The sequence below is a fragment of the Pseudophryne corroboree genome, chromosome 5 (assembly GCF_028390025.1).
Source record: "Pseudophryne corroboree isolate aPseCor3 chromosome 5, aPseCor3.hap2, whole genome shotgun sequence".
Lineage (NCBI taxonomy): Eukaryota > Metazoa > Chordata > Amphibia > Anura > Myobatrachidae > Pseudophryne > Pseudophryne corroboree.
In genome coordinates, this window is record NC_086448.1 from 128,887,821 (window position 1) to 128,903,074 (window position 15,254).

At 46.6% G+C, this 15,254-nt stretch overlaps 1 protein-coding gene across 7 annotated transcripts in view; it reads right to left on the reverse strand.

Moving 5' to 3' along the window:
- The window catches only part of OSBPL3 (oxysterol binding protein like 3), a 404,452-nt gene that overhangs the window by 370,372 nt on the left and 18,826 nt on the right, over positions 1-15,254 (reverse strand). Inside the window, exon 1 of one of the 7 annotated variants that reach the window (XM_063921706.1) lies at positions 13,671-13,691. The exons of 5 other annotated variants lie outside the window; for them this stretch is intronic. The gene's annotated coding sequence lies outside the window, so the exon portion shown is untranslated. Of the gene's footprint in view, positions 1-7,163; positions 7,185-13,670; positions 13,692-15,254 lie in introns of those variants that run through there. One more of the 7 variants, XM_063921705.1, reaches the window with a different exon arrangement.

Below are 15,254 nucleotides of genomic sequence, written 5' to 3' on the forward strand. Positions count from 1 at the left end.
GAGAGGAAGAGGAAGAAATACATAGACCGACTGGAACACCCACGGTGTCACCAGGGCGTCTACAGCTATCGCCTGAGGGTCTCTTGACCTGGCGCAATACCTCTGTAGCTTTTTGTTAAGGCGGGATGCCATCATGTCCACGTGTGGCAGTTCCCACCGACTTGTAATCTGTGCGAAGACTTCCTGATGAAGTCCCCACTCTCCCGGGTGGAGGTCGTGTCTGCTGAGGAAGTATGCTTCCCAGTTGTCCACTCCCGGGATGAACACTGCTGACAGTGCGCTTATGTGATTCTCTGCCCAGCGAAGAAATCTAGTGGCTTCCGCCATCCCCACTCTGCTCCTTGTGCCGCCTTGGCGGTTTACATGAGCCACTGCGGTGATGTTGTCTGACTGAATCAGAACCGGTTGGTCGCGAAGCAGGGTCTCCGCTTGACGTAGGGCGTTGTATATGGCCCTTAGTTCCAGGATGTTGATGTGAAGGCAAGTCTCTTGACTTGACCATAGACCTTGGAAATTTCTTCCCTTCTGTGACTGCACCCCAACCTCGGAGGCTTGCGTCCGTGGTCACCAGGACCCAGTCCTGAATGCCGAATCTGCGGCCCTCGAGAAGGTGAGCGCTCTGCAGCCACCACAGGAGTGACACCCTGGCCCTGGGGGACAGGGTGATTAACCGATGCATCTGAAGATGTGATCCGGACCACTTGTCCAGTAAGTCCCATTGAAAGTCCTCGCATGGAACCTGCCGAAGGGAATGGCCTCGTATGATGCCACCATCTTTCCCAGGACACGAGTGCAGTGATGCACTGACACATGTTTTGGTTTTAAAAAGGTTCCTGACCAGTGTCATGAGTTCCTGAGCTTTCTCCATCGGGAGATAAACCCTTTTTTGGTCTGTGTCTAGAATCATGCCCAGGAAACGCAGACGAGTCGTAGGAACCAACTGCGACTTTGGAATATTTAGAATCCAGCCGTGTTGCCGTAACACTTCCAGAGAAAGTGCTACGCTGATCAGCAACTGCTCTCTTGATCTCGTTTTTATGAGGAGATCGTCCAAGTATGGGATAATTGTGACTCCTTGCTTACGCAGGAGTACCATCATTTCCGCCATTACCGTGGTAAATATTCTCGGTGCCGTGGAGAGACCAAACGGCCACGTCTGAAATTGGTAATGACAATCCTGTACCACAAATCTGAGGTACGCCTGATGAGGTGGATAAATGGGGACATGAAGGTATGCATCCTTTATGTCCAGAGACACCATAAAATACCCCCCTTCCAGGCTTGCGATGACCGCTCTCAGCGATTCCATCTTGAACTTGAACCTTTTCAGGTATATGTTCAGGGATTTTAAATTCAATATGGGTCTGACCGAACCGTCCGGTTTCGGGACTACAAACATGGTCGAATAATAACCCCTTCCTTGCTGAAGGAGGGGAACCTTGACCACCACCCGTTGAAGATACAATTTGTGAATTGCAGTTAACACTATTTCCCTCTCGTGGGGGGAAGCTGGCAGGGCCGATTTGAGGTATCGGTGAGGGGGCATCTCCTCGAATTCCAGCTTGTATCCCTGAGACACAATATCTATTGCCCAGGGATCCAACTGGGAGTGAACCCACTTGTGGCTGAAATTTCGAAGACGTGCCCCCACCGGGCCTAGCTCCGCCTGTGGAGCCCCAGCGTCATGTGGTGGATTTTGTAGAGGCCGGGGAGGACTTCTGTTCCTGGGAACTAGCTGTGTTGTGCAGCTTCATTCCTCTGCCCCTGCCTCTGGCAAGAAAGGACGCACCTCGGACTTTCTTGTTTTTCTGTGATCGAAAGGACTGCATTTGGTAATACGGTGCTCTCTTAGGCTGTGAGGAAACATATGGCAAAAAATGTGACTTTCCAGCAGTAGCTGTGGAGACCAGGTCCGAGAGACCCTCCCCAAACAATTCCTCACCCTTGTAAGGTAAAACCTCCATATGCCTTTTTGAGTCTGCATCACCTGTCCATTGCCGAGTCCACAGGACCCTTCTGGCAGAAATTGACATAGCATTTATTCTAGAACCCAGTAGACCAGGCCTGGCCAACCAGTGGCTCTCCAGCTGTTGTAAAACTACAAGTCCCATAATGCTTTGCCACAGTTTTGCTATTAAGGAATGCTAAAACCGTGGCAGGGCATGCTGGGATGTGTAGTTTCACAACAACTGGAGAGCCACAGGTTGGCCAGGCCTGCAGTAGACTAATGTCTCTGAGCATCTCTCATATATAGGACAGCGTCTTTAATATGCCCCAAGGTCAATAATATAGTATCCTTGTCTAAGGTATCAATTTCCTCAGACACGGTATCCGTCCATGCTGCTACAGCACTACACACCCAGGCCGACGCGATCGCCGGCCTCAGTAAGGTACCTGAATGTGTATAAATGGACTTCAGGGTAACCTCCTGTTTGCGATCCGCAGCATCTTTGAGGGCAGCCGTATCCTGTGACGGCAGTGCTACCTTCTTGGATAAGCGTGTTAAAGCTTTGTCCACCTTAGGGGAGGATTCCCAGCGTAACCTGTCCGTTGGCGGGAAAGGATACGCCATAAGAATCCTTTTGGAAACCTGCAGTTTTTTATCTGGAGATTCCCAAGCCTTTTCACATAACTCATTTAGCTCGTGTGAGGGGGGAAAGGTTACCTCCGGCTTCTTTTCCCCATACATATGTACCCTCTTGTCAGGGACTGGGATTTCCTCTGTAATGTGCAACACATCCTTAATTGCTATAATCATATAACGGATGGATTTAGCCAATTTTGGCTGTAACTTTGCATCATCGCCATCGACACTGGAGTCAGAATCCATGTTGATATCTGTGTCAACAATTTGGGATAGTGGGCGCTTCTGAGACCCTGACGGCCTCTGCGACATAGGATCGATCAGGCACGGGTTGGGACACTGACTGTCCTGAGGCTTCAGCTTTTTCTAACCTTTTATGCAAGGAATTAACATTATCATTTAATACCTTCCACATATCCATCCAATCAGGTGTCGGCGCCGTCGGCGGAGACACCACATTCATTTGCTCCCGCTCTGCTTCCACATAGCCTTCCTCATCAGACATGTCGACACAAGCGTTCCGACACACCACACACAGGGAATGCCCTTTTTGGAGACTGTTCCCCCACAAGGCCCTTAGGAGAGACAGAGAGAGAGTATGCCAGCACACACCCCAGCGCTATAAACCCAGGATTAACACAGTAACTTAATGTTAACCCAGTAGCTGCTGTTTATATATTGTTTTTTGAGCCTAATTATGTGCCCCCCCTCTCTTTTTACCCTCTTCTACCGTGTATCTGCAGGGGGGGTGGTCTTCTGTTTGCCGGCGGTCGGGCTCCCGGCGCTCAGTATACCGGCGCCGGGAGCCCGACCGCCGGCTTACCGACACTTATTTTCCCTCGTGGGGGTCCACGACCCCCATAGAGGGAGAATAAAATAGTGTGGCGCGCGTAGCGCGCCACCGTGCCCGTAGCGTGGCGAGCGCAGCGAGCCCGCAAGGGGCTCATTTGCGCTCGCCAAGCTGTCGGTAAGCCGGCGGTCGGGCTCCCGGCGCCGGAATGCTGGTCGCCGGGAGCCCGACCGCCGGCCACCCGTAGTGAACCCCTGCAGGGGAGAGCCTGGGGAGCTTCCTCTCAGCGGAGCTGTGGAGAAAAAATGGCGCTTGCGAGTGCTGAGGAAGAAGCTCCGCCCCCTCGGCGGCAGGCTTCTGTCCCGCTTAAATATGCAATTTTTGGCGGGGGCTCATACATATATACAGTGCCCAGCTGTATATATGTTTAACTTTTGCCAAAAGAGGTCCCAAATGCTGCCCAGGGTGCCCCCCCCTGCGACCGGAGTATGTGAGGTGTGTGGGAGCAATGGCGACCGGAGTATGTGAGGTGTGTGGGAGCAATGGCGCACAGCTGCAGTGCTGTGCGTTACCTCAGTGAAGATCATGAAGTCTTCTGCCGCCTGTGAAGTCTTCTTTGCTTCTCATACTCACCCGGCTTCTGTCTTCCAGCTCTGCGAGGGGGACGGCGGCGCGGCTCTGGGATCGGACGGCGAGGGTGAGATCCTGCGTACGATCCCTCTGGAGCTAATGGTGTCCAGTAGCCTAAGAAGCAGGACCTAGCTTCAGAGAGTAGGGCTGCTTCTCTCCCCTCAGTCCCACGATGCAGGGAGTCTGTTGCCAGCAGAGCTCCCTGAAAATAAAAAACCTAACAAAATACTTTCTCTCAGCAAACTCAGGAGAGCTCAATGAAAAGCACCCAGCTCGTCTGGGCACGGTATCAAACTGGAGGAGGGGCATAGAGGGAGGAGCCAGTGCACACCAGAACCTAAATTCTTTCTTAAAGTGCCCATGTCTCCTGCGGAGCCCGTCTATCCCCATGGTCCTTACGGAGTCCCCAGCATCCACTAGGACGTTAGAGAAACATAGTAAGACTATAAAAATAAAATAAAAGCTTCAGGCTGCTATTAACAGCAGCCCTGTGACCATGGTCCGGCTCCTGCCGCACCAAACAAAAAACTGATTTGACTGAGTCAGTGGGCGGGAGTACATGGAGAAGCCCCGATGCATCCTGGGAGGCCAGAAAGCTTGTGACCGTTTGGTGCCATTTCCGCTGTCGCTCCGGCATATCCCAATGTTATCCTGTGGATAACCTGTGGACCCAGCCAGAGAAATATCAGTAGATCTTTGCTTTCACACCAGAGGTGCAAACAAAAACAAGCAAGGTTATCCTCCGTGGCTACCTGCATGTGCACAGCCTTTCGCATAATTAAATATCCACCTTAATTATTTTTCTCACTTGGGGGAAGTGAACATATAATAAAAAATAATAATTTCTGCAAAATAAACTGTATTTTATGCATACGGCCACCATATTTTATTTTGGATTAAATTCACAGAAAGGATTGGATTATTTTTACAAATGGTAGCCAATACCTATCTGCCAAAGGGCTTCTCCACACAGACACTGAAAAAACACTAATTTACCAGAGAATTAGAAGTACAGAAATTCAAGCTTCTGGATGCTGCTGGCAAAGGAGAAACTTATACAAATACAACTCTTGGAAGTCCATTGAGTTTCATTATTATTTGGGCTACCCATGTATAAACGATATTTTACAGGCTACAAGTGGTGGTACATAAGGTGCAGCTATGGGGTCCAGAGGTAAGGATGACAGAGAAAAGCCGGGTCACCGTCCTGAAGGTTGCATTCTGCATGTACAGAAGAAGCCTGAAAGGAACAGTATCGCCCGGAATGTTCCAAGTCTTTCTATGGGAAAGAAATACAGTAAGGTGCCTGAAAAGGATTCCAGGCACCCATAGACTGCGATTTATAATATTCATTAGGGTATAGCAAACACTTTAAAGTTAAAATTACTCAGCTATCCCTTTATAAATCGCAATATGTACTCTCTGGGCTTGTCAGCAAACTTACTGGTGCCACCGGCAATCCAATGAGTTGATAGTATAAGTGAGTGAGCCGCTAATACCGCATTCAGATCACAAATGCTGGATCCCACCCGGTAAGAGAAACGTGTCCTTACCGGGTGGGATCCGGCATTTGCTCTGCTATGGTGGCTTTCCGACCCGGCAATATACCGGGTCGGTTGCCATAGCAGCGGAGGGCGCAGCAGCAGCGGGGTTGGAGGCGGCGCTGGGAGATGAGCTCATCTCCTGCGCCGCCTCTCCCTATGCTGTGAATGGGAACCGTGTCGCATCGACGCGGCTCCCATTCACACTGCACCTGACCCGGTATTCAACCCGGGTATAATCCTTCTTTTATACCGGGTTAAATTACCGGGTCAGGCAACCCGCTAATTCCGGCAGAGTGCTTTCACATCGCACACTGACCCGTGTCGATACCGGGTTATATGTGCGATGTGAAAGGGGTATAAGTGACTCACAAGATAGAGCAGAACCCCACCTGACTTGATTATAGCATAGGAGAGGAGGACAGAAGAAAGAAAGTGCTGGAAGTTGAATGTGTACTTTTTAAAATACACAATGCACTACTGTTTGGCATAATATAAGGTGCCAATATTCTTATCTGCTCAGAGGGGAAAGGAGTGTACAGTAAGGTTACCTTCTTCCCCAGGAAGTTTCAATTCATACACAGTGGATGCATGAGCAGAAAGCATGTGATACTATGCAGTGATCGCGCTGAGTCCAAAAAAAAGTGGGTCCCGGGCACCCCTCACTTTTAAAAACTGGGGTCCTATCTGTCCTTTTCTGGGTCCCATCAGAATGAAGGTTCATATTAATCTTATTAATTATTCAAATATAAAAACAGAATCGACTTGGACACTACAAAAGTGCTGCAAGGGGGAGGGAGGGGGTGACAATGCTGCTGGGCTGTGTAGCATACAGGACACTCTGCACCAGAGCTGTAACTAGACATTTCGGAGCCCTTTGGCAGAAAGTAAACTGGTGCTCCTCCCCTGCCATATTTAAAATAAAGGACAGTGCGCGGCGAAGTGTGGCTTCATCGGGAAAGAGCATGGCCACATAATAGTACCAATTCACATTACACCACACAGGCAGAGCACGTTACACACACACTGCGCCAGGCAGAGCACGTTACACACACTGCGCCAGGCAGAGCACGTTACACACACACTGCGCCAGGCAGAGCACGTTACACACACACTGCGCCAGGAGGAGCACGTTACACACATTTTATATGGTAGCAGGGAGTAGGGACAGAGGCGCAGCAGGGAGTAGGGACAGAGGCAGCAGGGACAGAGGCGCAGCAGGTAGTAGGGACAGAGGCACCAGGGAGTAGGGACAGAGAACCACCAGGAAGTAGGGACAGAGAGGCAGGAGGGAGTGCAGCCAGAAACCCCCATTGGGGAGCACCACCATACCAACACCCTCCAGGGACCAGGCCCCCACCGCGTACCTGTAAAGAGAGCACTCCAGGCTCTTCCATGGACACTGATAGAAGCAGCAGCGGAGTCAAGTTGGGGGGTGGGGGGGGGGGGGTATTGGCCGAGGGTCGACAATAGGCCTACACCGCCACCAGCCTGAAGTCAGGGGATGCAGCCAGGGGGGAGTGGAAAACACGGAAGGGGGCCGGCCTAGGTGGGAATGGAGAGAAGGGGAGTCAACAGGGAGAACGGCGGCGGCGCACAGGGACTGAACTGCCCCCACCTATACAGCAGCGGAGTCAGCTGGGCGGGTGTCCAGTTGGCTGCCAGGGAGCAGCGGTTGAGTCACAGCCACGCTACTTGCAGAGGGATGGCACCTGAAGCAGTTATTCATGGGGGAGGGGCATGCGGAGCAGAGGATGAGGGAAAGGCGGGAGATCACACTCTTCATGGTCTCCGCCTCTTCCAAGTTCCTCCCTCTGTTGTTGTGGAGACCTTACTGACTGACTGCACAGGACAGCGCTGCAGGTCACAGCGCGTCCTGAGGGACCTAGAGTTTTTTTTTATTTTTGTGTCCGCACCATCAATTCTGGGGTAAAATAAGCGCCATAGCGCGGTTTTGCGATCACTGCTATGAGGGTAGATTGGGTGGAACACAGTGATAGGGGCTGGGGATTAGGTGGAAGATTGGGAGAAACATAGTAATATGCGGGGGGAGGGGATAGATTGGCTGGAACTCAATGATATGGGAGAGGGGGGGATTGGGCAGGAAGTGTTGAGAGGGATAATGATAACCTAAAAAGACTTCCAGACAAAGCCTGTGTCATGGTGCCCAAAGATGTATATAAACTAGTATAAATGCCATCTAAAAGAATGTACTGTCCTCCATTAAATTAATAACATACCGCTGATAAGACAGAAATAGGAATACTATTATAAACAGCATGGAGAATGCTATAAAACCTAGGAAAATTCTTCTTCAATTTAAAACTTTGAATAAAAAAAAAAATAAACTATCAAATTTTCAGGCATAATATACAGTATTTGTTACATGAATCCCAGATGGGAAATACTGAATAGTCATGGTGGGCCTTAAGGGATTCCATTTCATTTTACTGGGAGGGCTTCTGTTGAGCAAAACACATTGATGGACTGAGTTCCTGTATGTATGTTTTATTTCTGAAGTTAATTGAATGAATCAATGAACTGACTCATTTTTAATAGCTTCTAATGGAACAGAAACTGATTGCTTGTTTCTCTGGTCTCTTTATATTTTAACTTTCCACCAACTTTTCTGCTTCGGTTTAGAATTTATATTGTGAGAAAATAATTAATGGGAAGGGAGGCTGATAGAGGAGAAATGACATACCGTGGTGTTGCAGTATGCATACAGATGTAGACACGCTCATCCATCCTGCAGCTTGTCATACTCGCGGCAATCCAGGCGCGGCAAGTGTGCCCACGACTATGGCCCATGCATGCCTCTAGGTTTGCGCACCCATAAGACTGAGCCGCAGATTGGCATACTAAGTCACACCCGCGCCATGGCGCAACGCTTGTACTCGTGCGGCTGAGCCACAAGATGGAGGAATGTGACTACATCTGTACCAGTCAGGCTGGGATGTCTGCATCGTGTCCGATCCCAGGCCAACATTGCTGCCCAGTCACACCTGTATTTCCTAGTGGCTGGCCTGCCCTCTGCAGACTTCCCATCTGCATCACTTCCAGAAATCATAATGATTTCAAATCGGATCCTATAGTGAATTTGGTACAATAGTAAAGAAGGCTGCAATTCAAAGCTGGAGACGCACAGTGAGGAAGGAAGGGGGTGGGGCCATGAGGCTGGAAAGACGTGGGGGGGCAACATGAGACTGGAGAGACACAGGGGGTATAGCAGCATGGGGCTGAAAACACACTTTACCCTATCCCCTCCCACCTCCTCCACTACCTCTCTCTTTTTGCCTGTTCCCATCTTGACTACCTCCCCAATCTCTCCCTCTCATCTGGCACTATCCCCTCTGCCTTCAAGCATTCACTCGTGTCTCCTATTCTTAAAAAACCTACCCTTGAGCCACACTCTTTCTCCAACTATTGACCCATCTCTCTCCTCCCTTTTGCCTCCAAACTCATTGAATGTCTTGTCTACAACCGCCTTACTTCCTTTCTTTCCTCCCACTTACTGCTAGACCCATTCCAGTATGGCTTCCATCCTCTCCACTCTACTGAAACTGCCCTTATGAAAGTCTGCAGTGACCTCCTTTCTGGTAAATCCAAGGGCTACTACTTTTTGCTGCTTTTGACACTATGGACCACCGTCTCCTTTTACAAATCCTTGGTATGTGTAATACTGCCCTCTCCTGGCTGTCCTCCTACCTCTCTGATCGTTCCTTCTCCGTGTCCTCCCATGACTCCACCTTCCCCTACTTCCACTAACTGTAGGTGTCTCCCAAGGTTCTGTTCTTGGTCCCCTCCTTTTCTCTCTGTATACATCCTGTTTAGGTGAGCTCTTTAGCGCTTTTGATTTACAATATCATGTCTATGCTGATGATACTCAAATCTACCTTTCCTCCCCTGACCTCTCCCCACTTATGTATCCAACTGTCTTTCTACTATCTCTTCTTGGTTGTCCCAGCTCTTTCTTAAAATTAACATGTCTAAGACTAAGCTGATCTTCATCTTCCCACCCTCTCGCAATTTCATTATCTATTGATGGCACTACTATATCCTCTGGCCCCCAAGTGCGCTGTCTTTGAGTAATCCTTGACTCCTCCCAATCCTTCAAACCACACAATTCGTACCTCTCACAAACCTGTCGTTTTCATCTCAAAAATATTTCTAGGATCAGACCCTCTCTCACTCGGATGCCACTAAGAACCTTATCCACTGGTCATCTCCAGACTGGACCACTGTAACCTTCTCCTATCTGGCATCCCTGACAAATGCCTCTCTTCACTCCAATCTATCCTCAATGTTGCCTCCCAGCTCATCTTCCTCACCAAACGTACTACATCCACCTTCCCTCTCTTACAAGCTCTTCACTGGATCCCCTTCTCCATTCAAGCTTCTCACACTCGCTTACAAAGCCCTCACCCACTCCTTTCCCATTTACATATCTGACCTTATCTCCCTCTACACTCCTGCCCATCCTATTCGCTCCGCTAATGCACGCCACCTCTCCTACCTCCGAGATTTTGCAGGAGCTGCTCCCTTTTCTCTGGAATTCTCTAACCCTCCCTCTCAGACTCTCCACAAAACTTCAAATGGCTGACAATAACTACTTCTTCACCAAGCCCAGCTGTCTCTCATCCTAAGCCCTCTGTCTCACGCTCACTTTCTTTCCCATCTGTGTCACCCCTGTCTGTGTGACCCTCTACTTTAGAATGTGAGCTTTAACAAGCAGGGCCCTCTTCCCTCGTGTGTTTTTCTGTCTCTTACTTAACCTATCTTCTTATCACTACTCCTTTCAACGGCACCAAATCCCTCGGTTTTCTGCCGCCCTGATACTTATTTCAGTGTTATCTGCTGATGCAACAATGTTTATATACCATGTACTTGTCCTATAGTGTCTTGAATTGTAAGTCACTGTTTTCTTGTTTTGCTTATTTGTTTATGTACTCTGTAATTGGGTGCAGAGGTTCCCTTGTGGCGCCATATAAAGGATGATAATACTAGCTAGCGTCCAAACACATGATTGTTCACAACTGCTAGTCATTATTGCCATTATTGCAAAGGAGCATTTAATATGTAATAATGAATATTCTCTTCAGTCACAGAAATAGACAGGTCATGACCTAGACAATACTTTTCTATTAAGAGACTGTTTTCCTCAGTGTATGCTATAGCTTGTCCAATTACCACCTGGGGACATACAGATGTGGAGAAGATAAAGAATGATAACAAAACTTGTCAAAAGCACTTGGCCAGTTACGTTTTTGTTTAAATGAAGATATAATGCCAAACGGAGTCATTTATATTCCTGGATTAAGAAGAGTTTAATAATAGATCAGACACTGAACAGCAAATCAAAAAAACATGAGGTTTGCAAGATTAAAAAACACAGACTCAGTTTGCTTTCATATGATGCCAGGTTAGAGGATTGTGGATTACCCAGCGCCCGTTAGAGTGGCTCATCCTGAATAAGCATAGTGCTCAGTTAGGGTAACTCAGGAATGATGTAGAAATGTGTTCTAATACGGATTAGTGAAAAATCATTTTACTAGACAATGACTTTCATCAAAATCAATAGAACAATGGACAACTAATAAAAATAAAACAAATACTAATTTCCCCAATTCTATATTTCCCCTCTATTTGCACATAGACACCCCCCCCACCCCCCCCACCCCCAGCCTTACTGCGTGCAAATTTTTTCAAGTGGCATTCCATCTCCTCCCACAAGAACCTAATTCCATTTCTCACTTATAACAGCAAGGGATGTTATCCTGCTTAAAAGTATGGCACAGTCTTCTTCTTTAGAGACTGAAACTGATGTAGCTAAAACCTTACTTTTTGAATGTCACTGTACACTAGATGTTCAGAAGGGTGTCATACGCTTTACAAAGAAATGGGGGCCATATATAAAGTCCTTTGACCCAACAACAAATTATGCATATTTTTGAATCCACAAACTAATTGTCCATCTACCGCAGACTTTCAGATTCTTCCCGAGCTAAATGCCATCTCGTCTCTTTTGGGGATGCTTACTTACCTCCTATTGTCCCCGCTCCCCTTTTTCCATTCTAACTCCTGCCTACCTAGTGGGTTTCTCTTTATGTGCTTGTCTACCTAATTGTCCATCCAGTGTAGCGAATGTCGACCTTTTGTGTTTGTTTTATTGGTTGAATTTCAATTATGTCAGTGCCATTCTATTTGTGGAACTGCAATCTTTTGTGGATAAAAGGGATTCAATTGTAAAGCCTTACTCTTTGGGGCATATCCAATTAGCTGCATGGTGTACCCTGCTGCTAATTCTCATGGTCCTGCATTCCAGCACATAAAAAAGGATATTTCTTCACAGCCTTGGGAACGACAAGGATAAATCTGAGGCAAATGCATCCTCTGGGGTTTAATGCACAGGGAACGCCATAGATTCAAGCATTTAATGCAGAATAATTGAACAGCTCCAGGCATTAAACCCGGGGCTAAAACCATGGCCTACTGGATATGACCCTACACATTAGACGACCAAGAACAATGAGATGTCGTCAACGGTTTCCCTTGAACACCCAGACAAACAATACAGCACGTACACACTGTGCAATCTTGCAAAATATATTGTCCGTGGCCACATCCAGGGATATGCCGTCATTGGCGATATCCTCAGATTGAGCAGCACGAAGGGTCTACACTAAGATGTTGCTGCCTACCACGAGGGGCGCGCAAACAGAGTGTACATACTGGAAGTTGTGACCAATTTTATATAGTCCCCATCCATCAGAATACGTTACATTGTTAAAAACATTGTCTAATGTGAACCCAACTTATGGGGGTATCCAATTATAGGTGAATAAACTTCGAGTGTGAAAAATGGACGTTTTTCACAATGTATCCTGTTTCGCGCATTTATTTATATTTTTTTATGTTTTATTTTGTTTTATTTTTTTTTTTAATACAGGCTATCCAATTTGGTCGCCTGCAAAAAAAATAAAAAATACACGCTCTCCCGAAAACACACAAGTTTAGTGAAACCTGTGTGTTTTCGGTAGAAACAGCCCCGTTTTCAGATGAAAATGAGGCTGTTTCCAGGGATTTGGTTTTGCCTGCCTGAGGCAGGTGAAACAAAAGTCCTAATAAGGCAGCTTATCGGGGCTGCTTGGATGCCCCCCTATTTTTTTCAGTTGTTTCACAACCTTTGTTTGGAAAATCCTAATAAACAGATGTTTAAAAAAATAAAAAAAATAACAGAATCAATATTTACAGAAAATTCTATATTTTTCTTTAGAATCTGGTTGCTAGAAATAATGCAGCTCAGTGTAGAGCAGCAGTGGGAGCAAACCTTTCACCTGGACAACTAGAACAGATAATGAGTCCATTGGAAATGTTTATACTGTATCAGAGGAGAAATACAGAGGAAGCATTTTAGCCAGCAGCACTGTGGTGCAATAGTTAGCTTGCTGACCCACAGTACTGAGGTCTTGTGTTAATTTCCTGCCAAAACCCTATATGTATGATGCTTTATGTTCTCCTTGCGTTTGTGTGGGTTTCCTCAGGTACTCTAGTTTCCTGCCAGCAACTATGTTCTACTGCAGTACAGTCATGGATATACCAAGTCCTGTGTGAACCAATAAGGCCACATGCATAACGTACTTAAATGACCTTGCAGCACCAAAGTAAATCGAGCTTTTCTCTGTGCAGGTCCTTATCTGTAAAAACAGGAATGGACTGGGGGCCAATTTCACTCATTCACTAAAAAAAAAAAAATGTAAAAAAAAAAAAAACACGGCCACAGTGAATATTATATGTAATCAATGGCATACTAATCTAAAAGCTTTATGGGAGTGGGGACAAAATCTTGCTTAATTCAAATGTAACTGCCAAAGCAACAAGCAATCAATTCCACGTAGCGTCTGCATCTCAAAACCCAACATGACGTAGCGTCTTCGCAACGGTTCTAATTGCAAGTTCACCTAAGTTGGTGCATGTTAAAGTAGGAAAATGTAAGAGAGTACTTTATCTGATAACATATCTGCCACCATCTAAATGAAGTCACCTCATACTGTAAGTTTAAAAGAAAAAAAACAACTTATCTGAGGCCCAGCTAGGGCAGGTGTGCCAACCAGTGGCATGGTACCTTATATTCTCCTTCTCTTTTGCTGCCCCATTGCAGCGTGCTGGGGGAATGTGTGTTTTTTCTTGTCTAGCTGAACCCCTCCCTTACATGCACCTGTAATGGGCCAAAATATTGATTCTATCACTCTGTGCAACATTAAAAAAAGTAAATTGTGCCAAGAAAACTTTGTAAAGATTCAGAAGCTAGATTAATAGATGTGACACTGAAAAAGCAAATCCAGAGTTTATCAAGTCATCGTAGCATCAGGTCACCTGCTTGATAGCCAAGATGGTAGTAATACCTACTGCAAAACTGGTTTCCTCTAACATCAGCTGTGTAACTATTGAGTTGGATCGCCAACTACAGCTCTATGTATATAGATGACCGGCAGTTCAGTAATGATGGGGGATGCAATCTCAGCCGGAATGTGCTCCTGCATCATTAGAGGCCACCACTCTGCTAATACTCCTCTATGCAGCCTTTATAACCCAACTAGTGTGCATGTCTCTCTGTGGGCGGTATTTAATCAGCCCCACTAATTTTTCTCCTGGTTATTATCAATTAAAGTTCGGGAGAAAAATATCCCTTTTTCGGGCGATAAAACATGGGATCCGGGATAAACTCCCAATCTCATATGTCATCGCAGCTCTGGCGGCTTCTTATAACAGATTATGCTTCGGGTGCCTGAGGCAACCACATAATAATCCCAGATAAGTGCCGGGTATTGGGGATAATTGAATAGCCCCCAAAGAATCAATTAGCTGCAGTAAATGACAGCAGCTAATTGAATAACCCCCTTTGCACTGCAGGACGCTACTCTTGTTCGTTTTTAACAGCGACGCCCAGCAGTGCACATCAGCCATTTGTGGTAGTGCTGACAGCGCAAGTTTTTCATTTAACTTCATAAGTGGTACAATGGAAAACTTGTGATACCGGTGGGCACGCTGTTCTTCGCATAGAATTGAATTCCTCTCATGACTTTTGATTACAAAAACATTTCTACTTTGGAAGCATAGTCTTTTAGCTTGATAAATTAACTAGAGGTCCAAAACTAAATAGCTTTGGGTCCTGTTTTGCAGGTCATCTTTTTTCATTCTCAAGTGAATCCTCCTAAACAAGGTAAACATGTTGCCACGTCAGTAATGCTCAACAAAGTAAGCAAAAAACAAAGCAGCTAGAATTGAAAATTCAGCTTCATGAATCCCAACAGCAAGAATACCTCAATACTTTGGCCCACAAAATTATCTGCACACCCAAAACCACACTCATTCAACCAGAGTTCTTTCCTGCCTCAACTGAATATCTACACCCTTGATGGGTAACATCTATTCAAGGCTCCAGCCAGATGCATAAACTCTGCCTCTTATTGCCACCAGTCTTGTAACTTCAGTACTTGCCCATCATAAAGTCTTGAGAGCACTCTCCAGTGCCTCTTACTGTAAACTGAACACCACCAAATCTGTCGAATTACCGATCACTATTCCACCAACTACTCTCCATCTGCTAAAGGTGCTATAAATACAGTAGGTCCTGGCAATCGGGTTGGGTATGCTAAGCCAGTAGTCTGGATGCCGATAGTCACATGACCATCATCTGCATCCTTAC